Genomic DNA, 23411 nt, shown 5'->3' on the forward strand with positions numbered 1-23411 from the left:
CACCCTAATCACTTCATACATAAAACGACAACCAAAGTAGTGTCAAACAACTTAAAAAAATGTAACGACGAACGACCAGCCCGCCATTCCGTCATTATGCGGTGTTTATCCACACCATTTATCCTCCAAAACTACGTTAGACAGTAAAAAAATATACAACCCAAAGGCAACACAAAACAACCCACAAAACAGTCCACTACAAGTCAAATAACTCGAACTCACGGCTTCCGATCACCATCCCGTGAGTTCTAACTATTAGGAAGTGAATTTATCAACCTTCATTGATATTTTATAGCTTAAATACAGAAAGTACACGTTTTCTTAACTATGAAGTACCTTCCAAAACTCAAACTACAAAGAAAAAGAGAGGCGATATAGCGATACTTACGTCGTAGGGATTGTTTTAATGTTATCGCTTCTTGATTTCGTGTCCGGGATGATACTATTCTTTGAAACACTATTAGAGAGCTCAAAGACAGGTTCTATGGTGTTCTATGGTCAGGTTCTATGTGAAAATGAAGAGAGAGACGAATTAAGACATATATATCAACTTTTGAAAAGTCAAAGATGTGCTAGCTTGGCACCCTCTCATTCACCCATCTTCCGACGCTTATATATTTTTATCCGGATATCGTATGAATGAACGGTTAAGAGCGTTGAAAACTACATTCCAAGAACTTCAATTTGGTATATAATATGTCCCAAAAATACCTCATATAGCACGAGAAATTTATTTCTCAAAAAGCTTTATTACAGGGCAAATCCTTAGTTGGTTTTTCCGCAACTTTAATCCGATTTTTTTCAAACTTCATATTTTCTATCCAAAAATCATATATAGCCATATTATGACTTTAAAATTACCTAAATAATGATTAACAAGTCTAATATTCATTATATCACCTTGGGACGCACATGGTGTAACAGTTTTACGATTTCAAACTTGTTGGTATGTTTGGACGGGGCCTCGGGGGAGGGGGAGGCCCGGATTCCATTCGGACGATGGTACACCAGTTCTGGTGTGCCCGCACCTGCTAGCTTTTGGCCGTAGGTGTGAGCCTGCAGATGCTGGATTTTGGCCTCAAAAGCGACTTGGAGCGTTTGGTCATGGTTCGCAGAAGCGAAGGGGTGTGCGCAGAAGCGACCCCGCTTCTGCGATGAGAAGCCACATAAGTGGGCTTGGTGCCGCAGAAGCGGTACCGCATATGCAGCCCACTAACCGCAGATGCGAAAATCACAAAAGGCAGAACCTTCATTTAATCGCTACTTAGGCATTTTGAGCTCATTTATTGCATTCCTTGGGATTTGTTTGGAGCTCTTGGAGAGGGGTTTTCACCTAACACTTTGAGGTAAGTAATTTCTACATAATGTGAGTTAAATACATAGATTGTGGGTTGATTTAACATGTAAAATTTGTGAAATCATGGGTTTAGATGAAAACCTAAGTTTTTGATAAAAATAGGATTTAACCACAAAAATGGTTATGGAATTTAGTGAAAATCATATATTTGAATTCATGAGGTTATGGGTAACAACTTTCTTTGAAAAATTCCGAAATCTGGGCACGTGGGCCCGGGGTGAATTTTAGGAATTCTTCAATTGGGGTTGGTTAATCACTTTAATAGTTAGGATACGAACTTTTGAACATATATTGACTATTTTATATAACATTTGACTAGTTTCGAGTCGTTTGGCACCGAATTGAGGGTTTAAGCACAATCTTGGACCGGAGAGTAAGCTTGAGACGAGGTAAGTCTCTTTTCTAACCTTGTAAGAGGGAATTAACCCTATAGATGAATTGATTTAATATGTGCTCCTATTTGTGGGGGCTACGTGCGCACGAGGTGATGAGAGTCCATGCGTAGCTACTAATTATGCTTATGTTCTGGTAGTTTAGGACCCAAATCATGTGATTCTTGCGAAAAGTTGCACTCTACTTGCTAACTTAAATGATTAATTCATATCTGAACTTGATAAAGGAATTATAAAAGGTCTAATTTTATTTACTTGAGTTGTGGACGGGTTACTTGACCGTTAATGAGAATTGATGTTTACTTGAACATTAGCCTCTTAATAATTCTTGAGTTGGTTATTTATAAATTATTTTTCCTTCTTGTGGAGCGGGCCGAACACCTTAGTAATAAAATAGATGCATCTATGGTTCATGTCGTCCGACCCTCGGTAGTGCACAATTTATATATTTGTATGTTGGATCGGGTCGTACGACCTCGGCATAATTGTATGTAGTAATTCTTGAAGCCCAACTATAATTGATATTATTTCATTGGCTTGAGAGATTAATCTGTTAAATGATGGAAATTAATTGGGACTTACTATTAGTGGATGAATTGTTTACTTATTATTTTTATTGCGTTTTCAGTTGTATTTATATGGTCCATGCTTAGTTATAATTCTATTATTTTATTGTTAGCCCGTTTTGCAGCAGTCGAAGTCTTTCTTTTGCTTTATTTTCTGTCTATTTCATTTCAGATAGTCGTGTAGTATTCTTTTGTATATTCTACTAGTAGCACTAATCGTGCAGGATATGAGGTAGGTGCATCTGGATATCAGTCCGGCACGCATCCTTGACTACTACGAGACTTAGCGGTGAGCTGCCTTCCGAACCCGTTTTGCAGCAGCTGAAATCTTTCTTTTGCTTTATTTTCTATCAATTTCATTTCAGATAGTCGTGTAGTATTCTTTTGTATATTCTACTAGTAGCTCATACACTTGTGACACCTGGTCTTGGAGATTTATGCTAGTAGACACTTGATGGTTTTGGGTTATTTTACTAATCTTACTTGCTTTCAAAATTTTGATCTCTCATTTTTATTAAATTCTTACTTCTTATTTATGCACAAACTAAAAATCAACTATTTCAAATTTCTAAAAGAATTGATCATAGAGTTAGTTCACTTTTGGCTTACCTAGCAGTAACGTTGGGTGCCATCACGGCCTATGAGAGAAATTGGGTCGGGACATCACTTATGTTTCAGGTGTGGCAAGAAATATATACCAGGCCGCCAGTGCTAGAAGAAGCAACTTAATTGCTTGGTGGGAGAAATCGAGACTAGTATCGATACTACTGAAGCACTAACTGAGATAGTCATAGAAGGGGAAATTGAATAGGAAGTTCAGGAAGTTGTATGTATGAGTGCACAATCTGTTAGTAATCCAGGAGTGAGCTTTATACTGGTCAAGGGAAATATGAAGAATATGAACCTGACTGTGTTGATAGATTCAGGTAGCACGCATAGTTTCATCGATGAAAACACTATCAAAGAGACAGGTTATCAATCCAGCTATTGCCCCCAGTAAGAGTTACTGTAGCTGATGGTAACTATGTTATGTGCACTTCCATTTGCAAAGGGTTCTTGTGGAAGATGCAAGGCAGGTCCTTTTAAGAAGATTTGCTTATCATTCTACTTGGTGGTTGCGATACTGTCTTAGGGAATGATTGGATGAAGAAGCATAACCCAACCAAATTTGATCGTGAAAGGAAGTGTGTTACCATTGGGAGGAAGGGTAACAAACTGGCACTTCATGGCATTCCCGAAGAAGGAAGGATGAGCATCATTTCAAGTGGTTCATTGGGAAGAATGATCAAGAAAGGTCATGCTATCATTTCTCACTTGTTCATGCTGAAGACATGTTCAGTGAGCAATCAAGAACCAGTAGCAGAAGCTGTTACAAGGGTGTTAGATTAGTATACAGATATTTTTGCTGAGCCTACATCATTGCCTACTGTCAGGTCTTTGGACCATGAAATTCTACTCAAACCTGGATCAATGCCTGTTAGTTTGAGGCCTTACAGACACAACTATTACCAGAAAGAGAAGTTAGAGAAGTAGGTTAAGGAAATGCTTACTAATGGCATAATTCAGCAAAGTCGATCTCCTTTTTCATCTCCAACTTTGCTTGTTAAAAAGAAAGATAGCACTTGGAGGTTTTATGGAGATTACAGAGGTTTAAATAACATCACTATTAAAGACAAGTACCCAATTCCTATTGTGGATGACTTGTTGGATGAACTTTATGGCTCTGTGGTATTTACAAAAGTGGATTTAGGGGCTGGATATCATCATATTAGAATGAGGGTTGAGGATGTGCACAAGAATGCTTTTAGAACTCACTTGGGTCATTATGAGTTCAAGGTGATGCCATTTGGGCTAGCCAATGCACCTGCAACATTCCAAGCATCGATGAATCGGGTTTTTCAACCCTTAATTAGGAAATTTCTCCTAGTTTTCTTTGATGACATACTCATTTACAGCTTATCACTAGACGAGTACACTCAGCATCTCACTATTGTGTTTGGCATACTGAGGAAACATTCTTTATTTGCAAAAAGGTCAAAGTGCTCCTTTGCACAACCTAAGGTGGAATACCTGGGGCATAGTATCACTAAGGATAGAGTTTCCACTAACCCTGTCAAAATTCAAGCTATGATGGATTGGACTAGGCCTAATTCAGTTAAGGCTCTCAGAGGGTTCTTAGGTTTAACAGGTTACTATAAAAAATATGTGACAAATTATGGCACTATATGCAGGCCTCTCACTGATCTGCTATAAAGGACTCCTTCAAGTGGAATACTGGAGCTGATATGGCATTTTCGTCGCTCAAAACAGCCATGACCTCCACTCCATTGTTAGCACTACCTGACTATTCTAAGGAATTCATAGTTGAGACTTATGCAAGTCACAGCAGTATTGGGGTTGTCCTAATACAAGAAGGTATGCTTATTGCTTATTTTAGCAAGGTATTAGCATAGAAATACATGGAAAAATCCATATATGAGCAGGAATACATGGACTTATCAAATGCAATTGACAAATGGAGACACTATTGCAGTTCAAATATTTTGTGGTGAGAACAGATCACCATAATTTAAAATACCTCTTGGAGCAAAAGGTAACTTCAGTTATTCAACAAAAAAGGTCTAACTAAATTGCTAAGGCTAGATTATGAAGTCCAATACAAGAGGGGGGATAAGAACATAGTGGCTGATGCACTCTTTAGGCAGCATGAGAAGCCAGATGATTATACAGATCATGGCAATGGACAATTGCTAACTATCAGTGTCTTAGTTCCTATATAGATGCAGAAAATAGGAGCTAGCTATGTAGATATTGCACAAGCTCAAGGGCTCATTGTTCAACTAATAATGGACTTGAATGGTCCTAACATATGGCACTCCTCCTCTGGGATTCTAAGAAGAAAAGGATAAGATCTATGTGGGAGCGACTGGAAGACTAAGACAACAACTAGTATCCGCTTTTCATGACTACTCTATTGGAGGACACTCTGGACAATTGGGAACCTTTAAGAGGTTGGATTCACTGTTATATTGGCCAAGAATGAAACAAATAGTGGTGCAGCATGTGACTAGTTATGATGCGTGTCACATAAACAAAGAGGAAAATGTGGCATATCTTGAACTTTTATAACCTCTACCTATTCCTAACCAAGTTTGGAGCCATTTCAGCATGGATTTTATTGAAGGCTTACCCAAATCCCAAAAACAAGGATGTTATACTTGTGGTGGTGGATACGATGTCAAAGTATGCTTACTTCATAGCCCTCACCCATCCCTTTACTACTACAATAGTAGCTGACAAGTTTTGGAAGAGGATCCACAGTTTGCATGGCATCCCAGAATCCATTGTCGCTGACATATGAGTAACTTTTGGCATTGATTGTTTAAATTATTGGGCACTCGAATGAATTATAGCATTGCTTATCATCCTCAGAATGATGGGTAGACTGAGCGGGTGAATAGATGCATTGAGAATTACCTTATATGCATCTATGCTAGCAAGCCTACTCAGTGGAAACAATGGCTTTCCTCAGCAAAGTGGTGGGACAACACAAACTTCCACGCAGGATTACAGTGCACTCCCTTTGAAGCTACATGGTCTACTTGAAACTACAGCCTTACAGGCAAACATCTATTGCTCTTAGAAAGAAATTGATGCTATGTTCTAAACATTATGGACCTTAAAAAATCATTGTTAGGATTGGCAATGTAGCTTATAAGCTGGAATTGCCCTCTAAATCAAAGGTGCATCCTGTATTCCGTGTGTCATTCCTTAAGAAGAAGAAAGGCAATAAAGTGGTAGCTCAAATTACTCTGCCTTTCACGGGTGAAAGTGGTCAGTTCCAGGTTAAGCCCATAGCTATTCTACAGAGGCAGATGGTCAAGAAGAACAATATCACTATTGTTAAGGTGTTAGTTCAATGGTTTAACCTTTCACCTGAAGATGCCACTTGGGAAGACTACCAATTCCTTAAAGATACATTTCCAGATTTCGATTCTTAATCCTTGAGGTCAAGGATTGTAATTTATGGGAAGGAATTGTCATGAACCATTACTATTTAAATTTTTGAATTAGTTAGTAGGAGTAGTAAATAGCTAAATAGAAGCGATGCCCAAGATTAGGTGGGAATTAATGAGCATCAAGGGCTCTGATCGAGCCACGTCAGTCGGCGTCCAATTCAGCTGCCAACACTGATAAAGACTAACAACAAGGAGAGAGAAGGCATAACTGAATTCGGTATTTCCTCTCCCCAAAATTCATTTTCTCTTCTCTCTTCTTCTTCTTCTTCTTCTTCTAATTCATTCTTATCTTCATCTTTGCAGCTATGGTCTATCGATGAAGTCGCAGTAGAATTAGTTTTCATTTCGATTAATTCAATTTCTATATTGTAATGTTGTCATTTCCTTTACAGTAATCATAAACCTAGAAAATTGTCCCAAAAATTCGTGTCAATTTACTTTAATTTATTGGATATTGGTAAAATTGATAGTCAGGTTCTGACAAGTTTGAAGCGGTTTGATGGTTTGGTTTGGAGATTCGGAAAGTGGATGTTAAGGAGAGTATAGGGTGAAAAATGGGGGTGATTGGGCGCCGCCAGACGGAAACAACGATTTCCCGCTGCGGAGATGGGCAGAGGCAGAGTGAGAGAGGGAGAGAACGGGGAGAATTCAGAGTAAATAGGCCAAAAATCTGATTTTAGAATTTTTTATATCTAAAGGGGTGATAAATGAGAAACGTCAGATCAAAGAGAATGAAAGGCTCAGATTTGATTTTGTAAGTACTTAACCAAACGACGTAGTTCATGTATAACTATGTCGTTTGAAAGCTCCCTCTAGCATGCCTGGATCCGGACCGAGTATAGCTGACGGACTGGCCTTGATTTGGGTTTTAAAAAAAACTATTTAAATCCTCAAAATACTAATTTGATCCATCATTCCGCATTTCATTTACATGATAGAGTCATTCTTTACATTGTTTCAGATGTTATCGGTAGATTGAGACATGCGAGAGGACGGACACTTCAATTGCCTTATATCATGTGAAAAGAAGGGGATAGTATATTTAGTGGGGTCAAAAAATAGAATATGTTCTAATTTCAAACAAATTTAAAAAATTTTCTGGTCAAACAATTAAAAATGTTTTAAAAAGTTATAATCAAAGGAAATATTGTTTGATTTTCAAATAATAATAGTTACATATAGAAGAAATTGAATGAGTAGTTGACAATTCTAATCTATTCTCCCTCCCGTGAAGCCATATTTGGATTGAGAGCAAATATTCGTTAATACTTTTTATAGTATGATTTAATGTAATTAAACAAGACAAATTACAGCATGATATATTTGGTATTCGTTAATATTGACAACAAAACAAAATGCAAGTAGTAAAATCAAGGTTATCCATTACGAGATTTGAGAAAATAGTTTCATGTCCTGCTTCTTAATTAATATTCAATAACTATATATATTTTTTATCTAGAAGATTTGTATTTTAAGGTTACTTGCACATAATTCAAATAACCTCATAATTTAATATGATTATCGTGCGGGTACTAATACTAGTACTAGTTTTAATAATCACAAAAATTTGTAAATACTTCAATTAAACGGATCCAACTCCTCTCAATTTCATATTGTCTCCATTTCCCCAACTTTTTATTTGGATTAGAGACACATGTTATAATTTTAAATTAAAAGCTAATATCTAATTGACTATAGCAAGGCTCTAAGTCTCTAACCATGGTTAGATAATTATTCCTTTCATATTTTTTCTCTCAAATTTTTTTATAGTCCCTCAATTCTAGCTTCCCATTATCGTTTTCCTAAATATATTTACTTTGAACAATGACTTCAGTTTATCAATTTTTTTGGTATAAAAATTGTTATTATCATGTAACTAGTATCAGTACCTACGCGTTGTACGGAGAATATAAAATTTAACATTTGAAAAGAAAATATTATTTGAAAAATACGGAAAAAACAAAAGAACATATATATATGCTATTATATTATAAACATATAAATGCACTAGATATTACTATATTCAAGTCATATGAAAATAGACCTATCACTTATAAAACATCTAGTGAGAAGAGGACCTAGAAGCTTTCTTGTCTAGACCATAGGCAATGGCAACAGCTGTAGGCTTAGTTTCCTTCATCGTTGTCAGCACCACAGAAGAGATTTCTTCATCAACAAACTGCTTCTCTTCACTCTTATAGTTTACAACAATCATTGGCTTATCATCATGTCCAGGAATAACCTTAATAGGCCACAATTTTATGTCACCCTGTACAGATGCATCACTAAGCCTCCTGTCAATAAGCTGCTTTGCATCTGCCAATGTAAATCACGATAAGAACTGAATAACAAAACTGAAACCATATAAATACTGCAAGGATTACAATACAAAAACTATGAAATAGATAATTACATGGAAATCGCACAAATTCCATTAAAGAAATGGATATGTAGGAGAAGGATTCATCAATCTTATTTTCATCTAACTCAAAAACAAATTAATCGTTGTAATTGTAAATATATTGAGTGAAATAATGTAACAGTTGTGGTAAATTAGTATAGTATTATGCAAGGGTGTCTAAACAATATCCAATCAACTGGTTCGAGATTCATGCGAGTTAATTGATATCTGCACCAAGGAGACTAAACTGTGTAGTATCTAGACATTCCTTTAACTATATATGTATATATATATATACTAACCAGTAACCACTAAGCTGCACCATGGCGCATGAAATTCTATAGTTCGAATAAATTTTAGCTCATTGATATGGAGAAAGTCGTTCCTGGATATATAGCACCAGGCTTTATTAATTCCTTATTTTTTTTTACACATATCTACTAGATTATATATGTCACGACCCCAATTTCCTTCCGTAGGACGTCGTGACGGCACCTAATCTCTAAGACTAGGTAAGACTAACAAACATGCGGAATTAACTGAAACAATAATTAAGTCTCAAACTCACCAGCCATATAAAGCAAACATTGTAACTCAGCATATACAAATTCCGAGACCCGGCGAATTACAAGTCACAAGTTCTAAGTAGAAATACTGGATAATCCTATACATCAATGTCTATATTTGAAAAGATAATGCATAAATAGATCTAGAGGGAGGGGACTCCGAGGCCTGCACACGCCGGTAGGTATACCTTGAAGTCTCCGCAACAGAATTCCAGCTAATGCCTGGGCTAGAAAGTACCTGGATCTGCATAAAAAGATGTGCAGAAGAGTAGCATGAGTACACCACAACGGTACCCAATAAGTGTCAAGCCTAACCTCGGTAGAGTAGTGACGAGGTCAGGTCAAGGTGTTACGACTCGAAATTTCCACCTTCGGGACCGTGATGGCGCCTAACATTTTACTTGCTAGGCAAGCCAATGTTAGAATAATATTAGCCATTTTAAATTAATTAATAACAAAGAAACAATTGCAGAAGTAAAGTCTGAAATGTAGTGTATAATCCATAATAATAGAGATGCCTAAATACCATCCCAGAACTGGAGTCACAAGTCCACGAGCTTCTAGAATAATACAAATAAAGGTCTGAATAAAATTCAAGCTGTTTGAAATATAATACACAGCTAGGACAATAAAGAAGGGACTTCAGAACTGCGAACGGTGTGCAGTTATACCTCAAGTCTTCACTGGTAGCTGTATTCGGGCAAATCTACGGTACGCCGCTGGGACCAACTCTGAAATCTGTACAAGAAGTGCAGAGTGCAGTATCAGTACAACCGACCCCATGTACTAGTAAGTATCGAGTCTAACCTCGACGAAGTAGTGACGAGGCTAAGACAAGACACGTACATAAACAACATGTACAAATGTATACAAATACGAAGTAACAATGATACAATAAATAACAATTTATAAATTGGGCGGGAACATGCGAAGGGAAGGATATAATAATTTCAGCAGGAGAAGTATCACTTAGCAACCAATTAATGTATCAACAATAAAATAAGCAATTGATAATCTAAAAATGGCATGGCACCACCCTTCATGCTTTTACTCTCATTTGGCACGGTATCACCCTTCGTGCTTTTACACTCACAATTGGCACGACAACACCCTTCGTGCTTTTACACTCATAAATGACATGGCAACACCCTTCGTGCTTTTACTCTCACAAATGGCACGGCAACACTCTTCGTGCTTTACACTCTTCCTTACCATGAAAATAATAATATAAATTCGGAAGAGTATATAAGTGCGTGGATATACACTTTATTAATCAATTCAATACCAAAATACCGACTTCACCTTCCAAAATATTCATCAATAATTAAATGAATAATAATTTCACGAATAATGATCAAATAAGCATATGACAATTATTGCAGGAATTCAAGAATTAATATTTGACAAAGAATATGAGTGAAACAATTAATATAATAATTAATTCATGATTTAAAACGATTTATGATTTTTCAAGTAATTATGCAAATAATTTATTTGACGACGTATAGACACTCGTCACCTAACGAAGTAATTATGCAAACAATTAACATGCATCTCACATAACAAATAATTTAAGGGTTGTATTCCCTTAAACCAAGGTTAACCACGACACTTACCTCGCTTGCAACCAAATTCAAGAATCCAATAAACCTTTGCTTCGCGAATTCGTGTCCGAAATCCTCAAATCTAGTCATAAACAATTCAATATACTCAATATAAATCATAGAAATTAATTCCATATGAATTCCAGTGGGGCCCACATCTCGAATCTCGTATAAACTTACGAAATCCGAACACCCATTCCGAGACGAGTCCAACCAAATAAAAATTACCAAATTCTGACATCAGATTAGCTTTCAAATCCTCATTTTATATTTTTGGAAGATTTTACAAAAATTTCAATTTCTTGCATCTAAATCCGAAATAAGTGATGAATATAGACATAGATTTATGAAATATAAACACTTTTGGTTATAGAACACTTACACACTTCAAAGTCGTGAAAATACCCTTTGAAATCGCCCAAATCCGAGACTTAAAACTCAAAAATGAGTAAAAATGACGATTTCTGAATTTATGGGCTCTCCCCAGTCATTTTCGCATCTGCGATAAAAGTTCCGCATTTGCGGACTAGCATTTGCGAGACAAGGCTCGCATTTACGGTACCATGTTGCAACGTGAAGTTTCGCATCTGCGGACATTCCTGTCATACCTGCGACATCCGCTTTTGCGCAAAATTGCCGCACCTGCGAAGACCCCAGGCCAGCCCAGTCCCGCATCTGCGCAATTCTGCCGCACCTGCGGCCAACACCCTCGCAGGTGCGATTACATCAGAGGCATCAAATTTCCAGAATTTGCTTAAGATCACAATTTGATCTGATTTCGATCCGAATCACACTCGGGGTACTTGGGACCCCGTTCGAATATACCTACAAGTCCCGTAACATAATACGGACTTACTCGGGGTCTCATATCACGTCAAACAATGCTAAAATTACAATTCACACCTCGATTCAAACTTTTAAGTTTTAAATTTTTTAATTTTCAAATCTCGTGCCAAAACATATTAAATGAATCCGGAATGACTTCAAATTTGGCACATAAGTCATAATGACATAACAGAGCTATTCCAATTTCCACAATCAGATTCCGGCTCCGATATCAAAAAGTCAACTCCGTGGTCAAACTTGAAAATCTTAAGCCTTTAAATTACTAGTGTTCGTTAAATGGTCATAACTTGAGTTAGGGACCTCCAAATTAAATTCCAGGCATACACCCAAGTTCCAAATCACGATATGGACCTAACGGAACTGTCAAAATACTTATCCGGGTCCGTTTGCTCAAAATATTGACCAAAGTCAACTTAGTTGAGTTTTAAGGCTCTATTTCACATTTTAATCTATTTTTCATATAAAAACTTTTTGGAAAATTATACGGACTGCACACGCAAGTCGAGGAATGATGAATAGTGATTTTTGAGGTCTTAGAATACAGAATTAATTATTAAATTTAAAGATGAACTTTTGGGTCATCACATTCTCCACCTCTAAAACAAACGTTCATCCTCGAACGGAATTAGAAAAAAGTACATGAGCTGGTGAAAAGGTGTGAATATTTACTCCGCATGTCCGACTCGGACCCCCAGGTAGATGCCTCTACCGGCTGACCTCTCTGTTGCACCCGAACTGAAGGATAACTCTTAGACCTCAACTGTCGGAGCTACCGGGCTAGAATAGCTACCGGCTCCTCCTCATAAGTCAAATCTTTGTCCAATTGGACTGAGCTGAAATCTAACACATGGGACGGATCATCATGATATTTTCGAAGCATAGACACATGGAACACCGGATGAACTGCTGATAAACTAGGTGGTAGTGCAAGCATGTAGGCTACTTCACCCACCCTTTCAAGAATTTCGAAGGGTCCAATATACCTAGGGCTTAACTTGCCCTTCTTCCCGAACCTCATTACACCTTTCATAGGTGAAACCCGGAGCAATATTCTTTCTCCAACCATGAATGCAATATCACGAACTTTACGGTCGGCATAACTCTTTTGCCTAGACTGAGCTGTGCGAAGTCGATCCTGAATAACCTTGACCTTATCCAAGGCATCCTGTACCAAATCGGTACCCAACAACCGAGCCTCTCCCGGTTCAAACCAGCCAACTGGTGAACGACATCGCCTTCCGTATAATGCCTCATATGGAGCCATCTGAATGCTCGACTGGTAGCTATTATTATAAGCAAACTCCGAAAATGGCAAGAACCGATCCCAAGAACCTCCAAAGTCTATAACACAAGCGCGAAGCATATCTTCCAATATCTGAATAATGCGCTCTGACTGTCCGTCTGTCTGTGGATGAAATGTTGTACTCAACTCAACCCGCATGCCTAACTCACGATGTACAACCCTCCATAAATGTGAGGTAAATTGTGTATCTCGATCTAAAATAATAAACACGGGCACACCGTGAAGGCGAACAATCTCACGAATGTAAATTTCAGCTAACCACTTTGAAGAATAGGTAACTGCCACCGGAATGAAATGTGCTGACTTGGTCAACCTGTCCACAATGATCCAAACTGCATAAAATTTTCTCTGAGTCCGTGGGAGCCCAACAACAAAATCCATAGTGATACGCTCCCACTTCCACTCGGGAATTTCTAACTTCTGAAGCAAACCACCAGGTCTCTGATGCTCATATTTGACTTGCTGATAATTTAGACACCAAGATACAAATGCAACTATATCCTTCTTCATTCTCCTCCACCAGTAATGTTGCCGCAAATCTTGATACATTTTGGCGGCACCTGGATGGATAGAATACCTGGAACTATGGGCCTCTTCCAGAATTAATTCACGAAGCCCATCCACATTAGGCACACAAATATGACCCTGCATTCGCAGAACTCCATCTTCTTCCACAACAACCTGTTTGGCATCACTGTGCCGCACCGTGTCCTTAAGGACAAGTAAATGAGGATCATCATACTACCGCTCTCTGATGCGCTCATATAAAGAAGACCGAGTAACTGTGCAAGCTAGAACCCGACTGGGTTCTGAAACATCTAACCTCACGAACTGATTAGCCAAAGTCTGAACATCTGCAACTAACCGTTGCTCACCAACCGGAATATACCCAAGACTGCCCATACTCACAGCCTTTCTACTCAAAGCATCAGCCACCACATTGGCCTTTTTGGAGTGATACAAAATAGTGATATCATAATCTTTCAATAACTCCAACCATCTTCTCTGTCTCAAATTGATATCTTTTTGCCTGAAAAGATACTGCAAGCTACGATGATCAGTAAATACCTCACACGAGACACAGTAAAGGTAATGTCGCCAAATCTTCAAAGCGTGGACAATGGCTGCCAATTCTAAGTCATGAACATGATAATTCTTCTCATGAACTTTCAACTGTCGCGATGCATATGCAATCACCCTGCCATCTTACATTAATACTGCACCAAGACCAATACGAGATGCATCACAAAACACCGTATACAATCCTGAACTTGTGGGTAATACCAAGACTGTTGCCGTAGTCAAAGCAGTCTTGAGCTTCTGAAAGCTCAACTCACACCCGTCTGACCATCCGAATGGAACACCTTTATGGGTTAGTCTGGTCAATGGGCTTGCTATAGATGAAAACCCTTCCACGAATCGACGATAATAACCTGTCAAACCCAGGAAACTCCGTATCTCTGTAACCGAAGTAGGTCTAGGCCAATTCTGAACAGACTCAATCTTCTTAGGATACATTTTTATGCCTTCTGCCGATACAACATGCCCCAAAAAGGCAACCGAGTCTAACCAAAATTCACATTTTAAAAATTTGGCATATAACTGATTATTCTTCAAAGTCTGAAGTACACTCCGAAGATGCTGATCATGCTCCTCTCGACTGCTGGATTAAATCAAGATATCATCAATGAATACAACTACAAAAGAATCCAAATAGGGCTTGAACACCCGATTTATCAAATCCATAAATACTGCTGGGGCATTTGTCAACCCAAATGACATCACTAAGAATTTGTAAAGCCCATACCGAGTCTGAAAAGCTGTCTTAGGGACATCAGATGCCCTAATCTTCAACTGATGGTAACCAGACCTCAAATAGATCTTCGAAAATACCTTGGCACCCTGAAGCTGATCAAATAAGTCATCAATTCTTGGCAACGGGTATTTATTTTTGATAGTGTCCTTGTTCAACTGCCGATAATCTATACACATCCGCATAGAGCCATCTTTATTCTTTACAAATAGTACTGGTGCACCCCACGTCGAGAAACTGGGTCTAATAAATCCCTGATCAAGCAAGTCTTGTAACTTCTCCTTCAATTCTTTCAACTCTGGCGGGGCCATACGGTATGGTGGGATAGAAATGGATTGAGTGCCCGGAGCTAAATCAATACAGAAGTCAATATCTCTGTCGGGTGGCATTCCCCGCAAATCTGCAGGAAATACTTCTGGAAATTCACGAATAACTGGTACTGAGTCCATAGAAGGAACATCCGCACTAGGATCGCGAATATAAGCCAAATAGGCTAGACACCCTTTCTCGACCATACACCGAGCCTTCATATAAGAAATAACTCTACTGGTAGAATGACCAAGAGTTTCTTTCCACTTTAATCGAGGTAACCCCGGCATGGCTAGGGTCACCGTCTTGGAATGACAATCCAATATAGCATGATAAGGTGACAGCCAATCCATACCCAAGATGACATCAAAATCTACCATATCAAGAAGTAGAAGATCCACACTAGTCTCAAGACTACAAATAGTAACCACACACGAACGATAGACATAATCTACTACAACAGGGTCTCCCACCGATGTAGATACGCACACAGAAGCACTCAGAGAATCACGAGGAATCACCAGATATGAAGCAAAATAAGATGACACATAGGAATAAGTAGATCCTAGAATAAATAGTACTGAAACATCTCGATGGCAAATTGGAACAATACTTGTAATCACAGCATCGGATGACTCAGCCTCAGGCCTAGTTGGAAAAGCATAAAATCGGGGTTGGGCCCCACCACTCTAAACTGCATCCCTGGGACGACCTCTAATGGCCTGACCTCCACCTCTAACTGTCTGACCTCCACCTCTAACTGCCTGACCCCTACCTCTAGCTGGCTAAGCAGGAGGTAAAGCAACCGGTGCTGGAACTATAACATGAGAACCCTGCTGCTGCATGCTGCCCTGAGACATGGGACATAATATAGCAATGTGCCTCGGATCACCACAAGTATAACAGGACCTCGGCTGCTGTGACTGCTGACCCGAACGAGCCGAATAACCACTGTAGTAACTCTGGAGTGGTGGTGCACTGATAGGAGCTGAATGTGCACTAAATGCTGACTGTCCAGAGTAAGGCATAATAGGACTGTGACTCCCCGAAGCACCGAAAAATGCCTGAAGTGATGAATGAAATGGTCTGGGAGGATAACCCCTACCAAAATTACCCATGCCTCAAGACAAGGAACCACTGAAACCATCAAACTGGCGAGGCCTCGTATCAGACCTTTGCCCTCTCTCTTGTGCAAGAACCATTTCGATCCTCCTCGCGATATTAGCAGCCGCCTGAAAGGAAATCTCATTTCCGGCCTCCTTGGCCATCTGAAGCCTTATAGGGTGAGTGAGTCCCTCAATAAACCTCATCACTCTCTTTCCCTCAGTAGGTAGTAAAAGGAGAGCATGATGGGCTAAATCCACAAAACGTGACTCATACTGACTAACAGACATACTGCTCTGCTGTAGACGCTCAAATTGCCTGCGGTAATCCTCTCTCAATGTGATAGGGAGAAACTTTTCCAGAAATAGTCGTGAGAACTATTCCCAGGTCAATGCAGGCAGTCCAACTGGTTTGGTCAATGTATAATCTCTCCACCACCTCTTAGCGGAACCCGTCATCTAAAATACAGCAAAATCGACCCCATTGATCTCAACTATACCCATGTTCCGCAGTACCTCATGGCAGCGGTCAAGATAATCCTGTGGGTCCTCAGGAGGTGTACCACATAAGTGAACTGGAAAGAGTTTAGTAAACTTATCCAGTCTCAATAAGGCCTCAGAAGACATAGAGGCCCTATCACCGGCCTGTGCCGCAACAACTAGCTGAATTACTCCAACTGGCGGGGCTGCTGGAGCCTGATTCTGAGGAGCCATCTGCTCCGGAGCGGGAGTAGTGGGAGTTTATGCTCCTCCCCCAGCCTGTGAGACGGCTGGTGCCACTGGAAATGCACCATTCTAGGGCCATGCCCTCCATACGACTTACCAAACGGACTAGAGCGTCCTGAAGCACTGTAGTAGCTATAAATCCTTCCGGGACCTGAACTGGTCCAACCGGTACAGTCTGAACGGGGACCTCCTCCTGAAGATCCACCTGAGGTTCTACAACAGGTGCTGCCGCTCGAGCTCTAGACTGAGCTCTACCTCTGCCTCTGCCTCGAGCATGACCTCGACCTCGACCTCTACCCTTGGCCATAGTTGCCACTAGGGGCTCTGGTCCCTGTCTATCAGTAGATGTATTACGTGTTCTCGCCATCTACGAGATAATAAGAATAGAATGGTTCAATTATCGATGATAGAATAAAATCACACGATAGGATAAGAAAGAAGTGATGTTGTTCCTAAACTTCATAGCCTCTGAGAGATAAGTACACACGTCTCCGTACCGATCCTTCAGACTCTACTAAGTTTGCTCGTGACTCATGAGACCTATGTAACCTAGTGCTCTGATACCAACTGTCACGACCCGAAATTCCCATCTTCGGGACCGTGATGACGCCTAACATTTCACTTTCTAGGCAAGCCAATGTTATAATAATATTAGCCATTTTAAAATAATTTTAAATTAATTAATAACAAAGAAATAACTACGGAAGTGAAGTCTAAAATATAGTGTATAATCCATAATAATAAAGATGTCTAAATACCATCCCAGAACCGGAGTCACAAGTGCACGAGCTTCTAGAATAATACAAATAAAGGTCTGAATAAAATTCATGTTGTTTGAAATATAATACACAACTAGGACAATATAGAAGGGGACTTCAGAACTGCGAACGCTGTGCAGTTATACCTCAAGTCTCCACTGGTAGTTGTATCCGGGCAAATCTATGGTACGCCGCTAGGACCAACTCCGAAATCTGCATAAGAAGTGCAGAGTGCAGTATCAGTACAACCGACCCCATGTACTGGTAAGCATCGAGCCTAACCTCGACGAAGTAGTGACGAGGCTAAGACAAGACACGTACATAAACAACCTGTACAAATGTATACAAATACGAAATAACAATGATAGAATAAATAATAATTTATAAATTGGGCGGGAACATGCGAAGGGAAGGATATACTAATTTTAGCAGGAGAAGTGTCACTTAGCAGCCAATTAATGTATCAACAATAAAATGAGCAATTGATAATCTAAAAATGGCACGGCACCACCCTTCGTGCTTTTACTCTCATTTGGCACGGCATCACCCTTCGTGCTTGTACACTCACAATTGGCACGACAACATCCTCCGTGCTTTTACACTCATAAATGGCACGGCAATACCCTTCGTGCTTTTACTCTCACAAATGGCACGATAACACCCTTCGTGCTTTACACTCTTCCTTACCATGAAAATAATAATATAAATCCAGAAGAGTATTTAAGTGCGGGGATATACACTTTATCAATCAATTCAATACCAAAATACCGACTTCACCTTCCAAAATATTCATCAATAATTAAATGAATAATAATTTCACGAATAATGATCAAATAAGCATGTGACAATTATTGCAGGAATTCAAGAATTAACATTTGACAAAGAATATGAGTGAAACAATTAATATAATAATTAATTCATGATTTAAAACGATTTATGATTTTTCAAGTAATTATGCAAAGAATTAATTTGACGAAGTATAGACACTCGCCACCTTGCCTATACGTCATACACATGCATCTCACATAACAAATAATTTAAGGGTTCTATTCCCTCAAGTCAAGGTTAACCACGACACTTACTTCGCTTGCAATCAAATTCAAGAATCGAATAAACCTTTGCCTCGTGAATTCGTGTCCGAAATCCTCAAATCTAGTCATAAATAATTTAGTATACTCAATACAAATCGTAAGAATTAATTCCATATGAATTTGCTAATTTTTCGGATTAAAATCCGAAATTCATCTAAAAAATCAACAATGAGGCACACGTCTCAAATCTCAGATAAACTTACAAAATCCGAACACCCGTTCTGAGACGAGTCCAACCATACAAAAATTACCAAATTCCGACATCGGATTGGCTTTAAAATCCTCATTTTACATTTTTAGAAGATTTTACAAAAATTCTAATTTCTTGCATCTAAATCCGAAATAAGTGATGAATATAGACATGGATTTAAGAAATATAAACACTTTTGGTTATAGAACACTTATACACTTCAAAGTCGTGAAAATCCTCTTTGAAATCGCCCAAATCCGAGACTTAAAACTAAAAAATGAGTAAAAATGGCGACTTCCGAATTTATGGGCTCTGCCCAGTCGTTTTCGCATCTGCGGATAAAAGTTCCACATTTGCGGACTCGCATTTGCGAGACAAGGCTTGCATTTGCGGTGCCAGGCTGCCAGGTGAAGTTATGTATCTGCGGACATTCCTGTCGCACCTGCGACATCCGCGTTTGCACAAAATTGCCACACCTGTGAAGACTCCAGGACAGCCCAGTCCCGCATCTGCGCAATTCCGCCGTACCTGCTGCCAATACCCTCGCAGGTGTGATTACATCAGAGGCATCAAATTTGCAGAATTTGCTTAAGTTCACGATTTGATCCGATTTCGATGTGAATCACACTCGGGGTACTCGGGACCCCGTCTGAATATACCAACAAGTCCCGTAACATGATACGGACTTACTCGGGGTCTCATACCACGTCAAACAATGCTGAACTTACAATTCACACCTCGATTTGAACTTTTGAGTTTTAAACTTTTCAATTTGCAAATCTCATGCCAAAACATATTAAATGATTCCGGTATGTCTTCAAATTTGGCACACAAGTTATAAATGACATAACGGAGCTATTCTAATTTCCAGAATCAGATTCCGACTCCGATATCAAAAAGTCAACTCCGTGGTCAAACTTGAAAACCTTAAGCCTTTAAATTACTAGTTTCCGTTAAATGGTCATAACTTGAGTTAGGGACCTCCAAATTAAATTCCGAGCATACGCCCAAGTCCCAAATCACGATACGGACCTAACGGAACTGTCAAAATACTTATCTGGGTCTGTTTGCTCAAAATGCTAACCAAAGTCAACTCAATTGAGTTTTAAGGCTCTATTTTACATTTTAATCCATTTTTCATATAAAAACTTTCCGAAAAATTATACGGACTGTACACGCAAGTCGAGGAATGATAAATAGTACTTTTTGAGGTCTTAAAATACAGAATTAATTATTAAATTTAAAGATGAACTTTTGGGTCATCACACAAGGCCCCACTGAAAATAAATAAGTAGACTGAACAAGTGTAAGGCAATGTAATAATGACAGTAATGAAATTGAATTAACAAATAGCATATCAAGATTTAACTACACGGAACTAAGCAATTTGTGCAACACAGAGAAACAAATAAAAATGCTAAAGAAACAACAACCAAAGACAAGTGCAACAATGGAGAAATGCCAATAAGAGTCACTACCGAGGTACCGCCTCGTAGTCTCAAATCACAAGAATAAGTCACAATCTTTCCTTATATCACCGCGGGAGACTTGCATTTAGTTTTGAAAATTATTTTCTCGAAATAGCATCCCGCGTTTTAGCCCACCTTATCACACTGCATGGCTTCTAGTGGTTCCCCTACTAGCCACACGTATCAAGCCCACCTTATCTCACCGCATGCGTTTCAACCCCAAAACCTTATACTACCGCATGCGTATCAATATCACAACGTATCACAAATCGCACCTCAAGTACCCAATGTCACAACTTTCTAGAGAAACCAACAACTTTCGAAATCGAAATCTGACTCCGATATCAAAAAGTCAACCCCCGGTCAAAATTTCCAAATCTTCCAAACATTCAACTTTCCAACCTTAGCCAATTCACGCCGAAATGACCTACGGACCTTCAAATCAATATTCGGACACGCTCCCAAGTCTAAAATCACCACACAGAGCTATTGAAACCGTCAAAACTCCATTCCAAAGTCGTCTACACAAAAGTCAAACTACGATCAACTCTTAAAACTTAAACCTCCAAGTTAGGGTTTATGTGTCTCATTCCACTCTGAAACTCAACCGAAACCAAAACCAAACACCCCTAAAAGTCACATAAACACAATATAACACAAAGGAGGTAATAAACAGGGTATTAGGGCTAAAATACTCAAAACGACCCGTCGGGTCGTTACATCCTCCCCCTGTTAAAACAAATGTTCGTCCTCGAACAAGTATAGAGACATACCTGAAGTGGTGAAAAGATGAGGATAGCGGCTACGCATATCATTCTCGGTCTCCCAAGTTGCCTCCTTGACCAGTTGACCCCTCCACTAAACCTTCACTGAAGCAATGTTTTTCGACCTCAACTTTCGAACCTGCCTGTCCAAAATATCCACTGGCTCCTCAACACACGACAAATTCTTGTCCAACTGGACTGAGCTAAAATCTAACCCATGAGACAGATCACCGCAATATTTTCGGAGCATAGAAATATGGAATACTGGATGAACTGCAACTGACTAGGTGGTAGTGCAAGTTTGTAGTCCACCTCTCCAATCCTCTCAAAAATCTCAAATGGTCAGATATTCCTAGGGCTCAACTTGCCCTTCTTCCTGAACCTCATAACACCCTTAATGGGTGAAACCCGAAGCAAGACCCGCTCCCCAACCATAAATGCGACGTCGCGAACCTTCTGATCCGCATAACTCTTCTGTCTAGATTGGGCTGTGCGAAGCCGATCTTGAATCAGTTTAACCCTTTTTCAAAGTATCTTGAACCAAGTCTGTACCCAATAGCCTAGCCTCACCCAGCTCAAACTAAGCCACCGGAGACCGACACTGCCTCCCATACAAGGCCTCACACGGAGCCATCTGAATGCTCGACTGGTAGTTGTTGTTGTAGGCAAACTCCGCAAGTGGAAAAAACTGGTCTCAAGACCCCCCAAACTCCATCACACATGCACAGAGCATATCCTCCAATATTTGAATAGTGCACTCGGACTGTCTGTCCGTTCGAGGGTGAAATGATGTACTCAACTCAACCCGCATGCCCAACTCATGTTGTACGGCCCTCCAAAACCGTGATGTAAACTGCGTACCCCGATCAGAGATGATGAATACAGGCATGTCATGAAGTCTGACAATCTCACGGATATAGACCTGAGCGAGTTGTTCTGAGGAGTAAGTAGTCACCACTGGAATGAAATGAGCCGACTTGGTCAACCTATCAACAATCACCCATACTGCATCGAACTTTCTCTGAGTCCGTGGGAGCCCAACAACAAAATCCATAGTAATCCGCTCCCATTTTCACTCTGGAATCTCTAGCCTCTGAAGCCATCCACCTGTCCGTTGATGCCCATACTTCACCTACTGACAATTTAGGCACAGAGCTACATACTCCACTATGTACTTCTTCATTCTCCTCCACCAATAATGCTGCCTCAAGTCCTGATACATCTTAGCGACACCCAGATGAATGGAGTACCGTGAACTGTGAGCCTCATAGAGAATCAACTCACATAAACCATCTACTTTGGACACACATAGCCTGCCTTGCATCCGTAATACAACATCATCCCCAATAGCGACCTCCTTGGCATCGTTGTGCTGAACCGTGTCCTTGAGGACAAGCAAATGGGGGTCATCATAGTGACGCTCTCTGATACGATCATAAAGAGAATACCGAGAAACCACACAAGCCAAAACTCGACTCGGCTCCGAAATATCCAATCTAACAAACTTGTTGGCCAAGGTCTAAACATCCAATGCTAATGGCCTCTTCACTGCCGGTAGATATGCTAAATTGCCCAAGCTCTCCGCCTTGCGACTCAAGGCATCGACCACCACATTGGCCTTCCCGAGATGATATAGAATGGTGATATCATAGTCCTTAAGCAACTCTAACCACCTCTGCTACCGCAAGTTAAGATCCTTCTATTTGAACTGATGTTGTAGATTCCGATGGTCGGTATAGACCTCACAAGGGACACCGTACAAATAGTGCCGCCAAATGTTCAAGGCATGAACAATAGCTGCTAACTCAAGGTCGTAGGTAGGATAGTTCTTCTCATACACCTTCAGCTGTCTAGAAGCGTAAGCAATCACCCTACCATCCTGCATCAACACCGCGCCGAGGCCAATACGCGACACATCACAGTACATAGTATAAGACCCCGACCCCATAGGCAATACCAACACTGGGGTTGTAGTCAAAGCTGTCTTGAGCTTATGAAACCTCTCTTCACACTTCTCGGTCCACATGAACGGAGCACCCTTCTAGGTCAATCTGGTCATAGGTGCAGTAATAAATGAGAAACACTCTATGAATCGATGGTAATACCCTGCCAAACCAAGAAACTCAGAATCTGA

This window comes from Nicotiana tabacum, chromosome 17 (assembly GCF_000715075.1).
Source record: "Nicotiana tabacum cultivar K326 chromosome 17, ASM71507v2, whole genome shotgun sequence".
NCBI lineage: Eukaryota > Viridiplantae > Streptophyta > Magnoliopsida > Solanales > Solanaceae > Nicotiana > Nicotiana tabacum.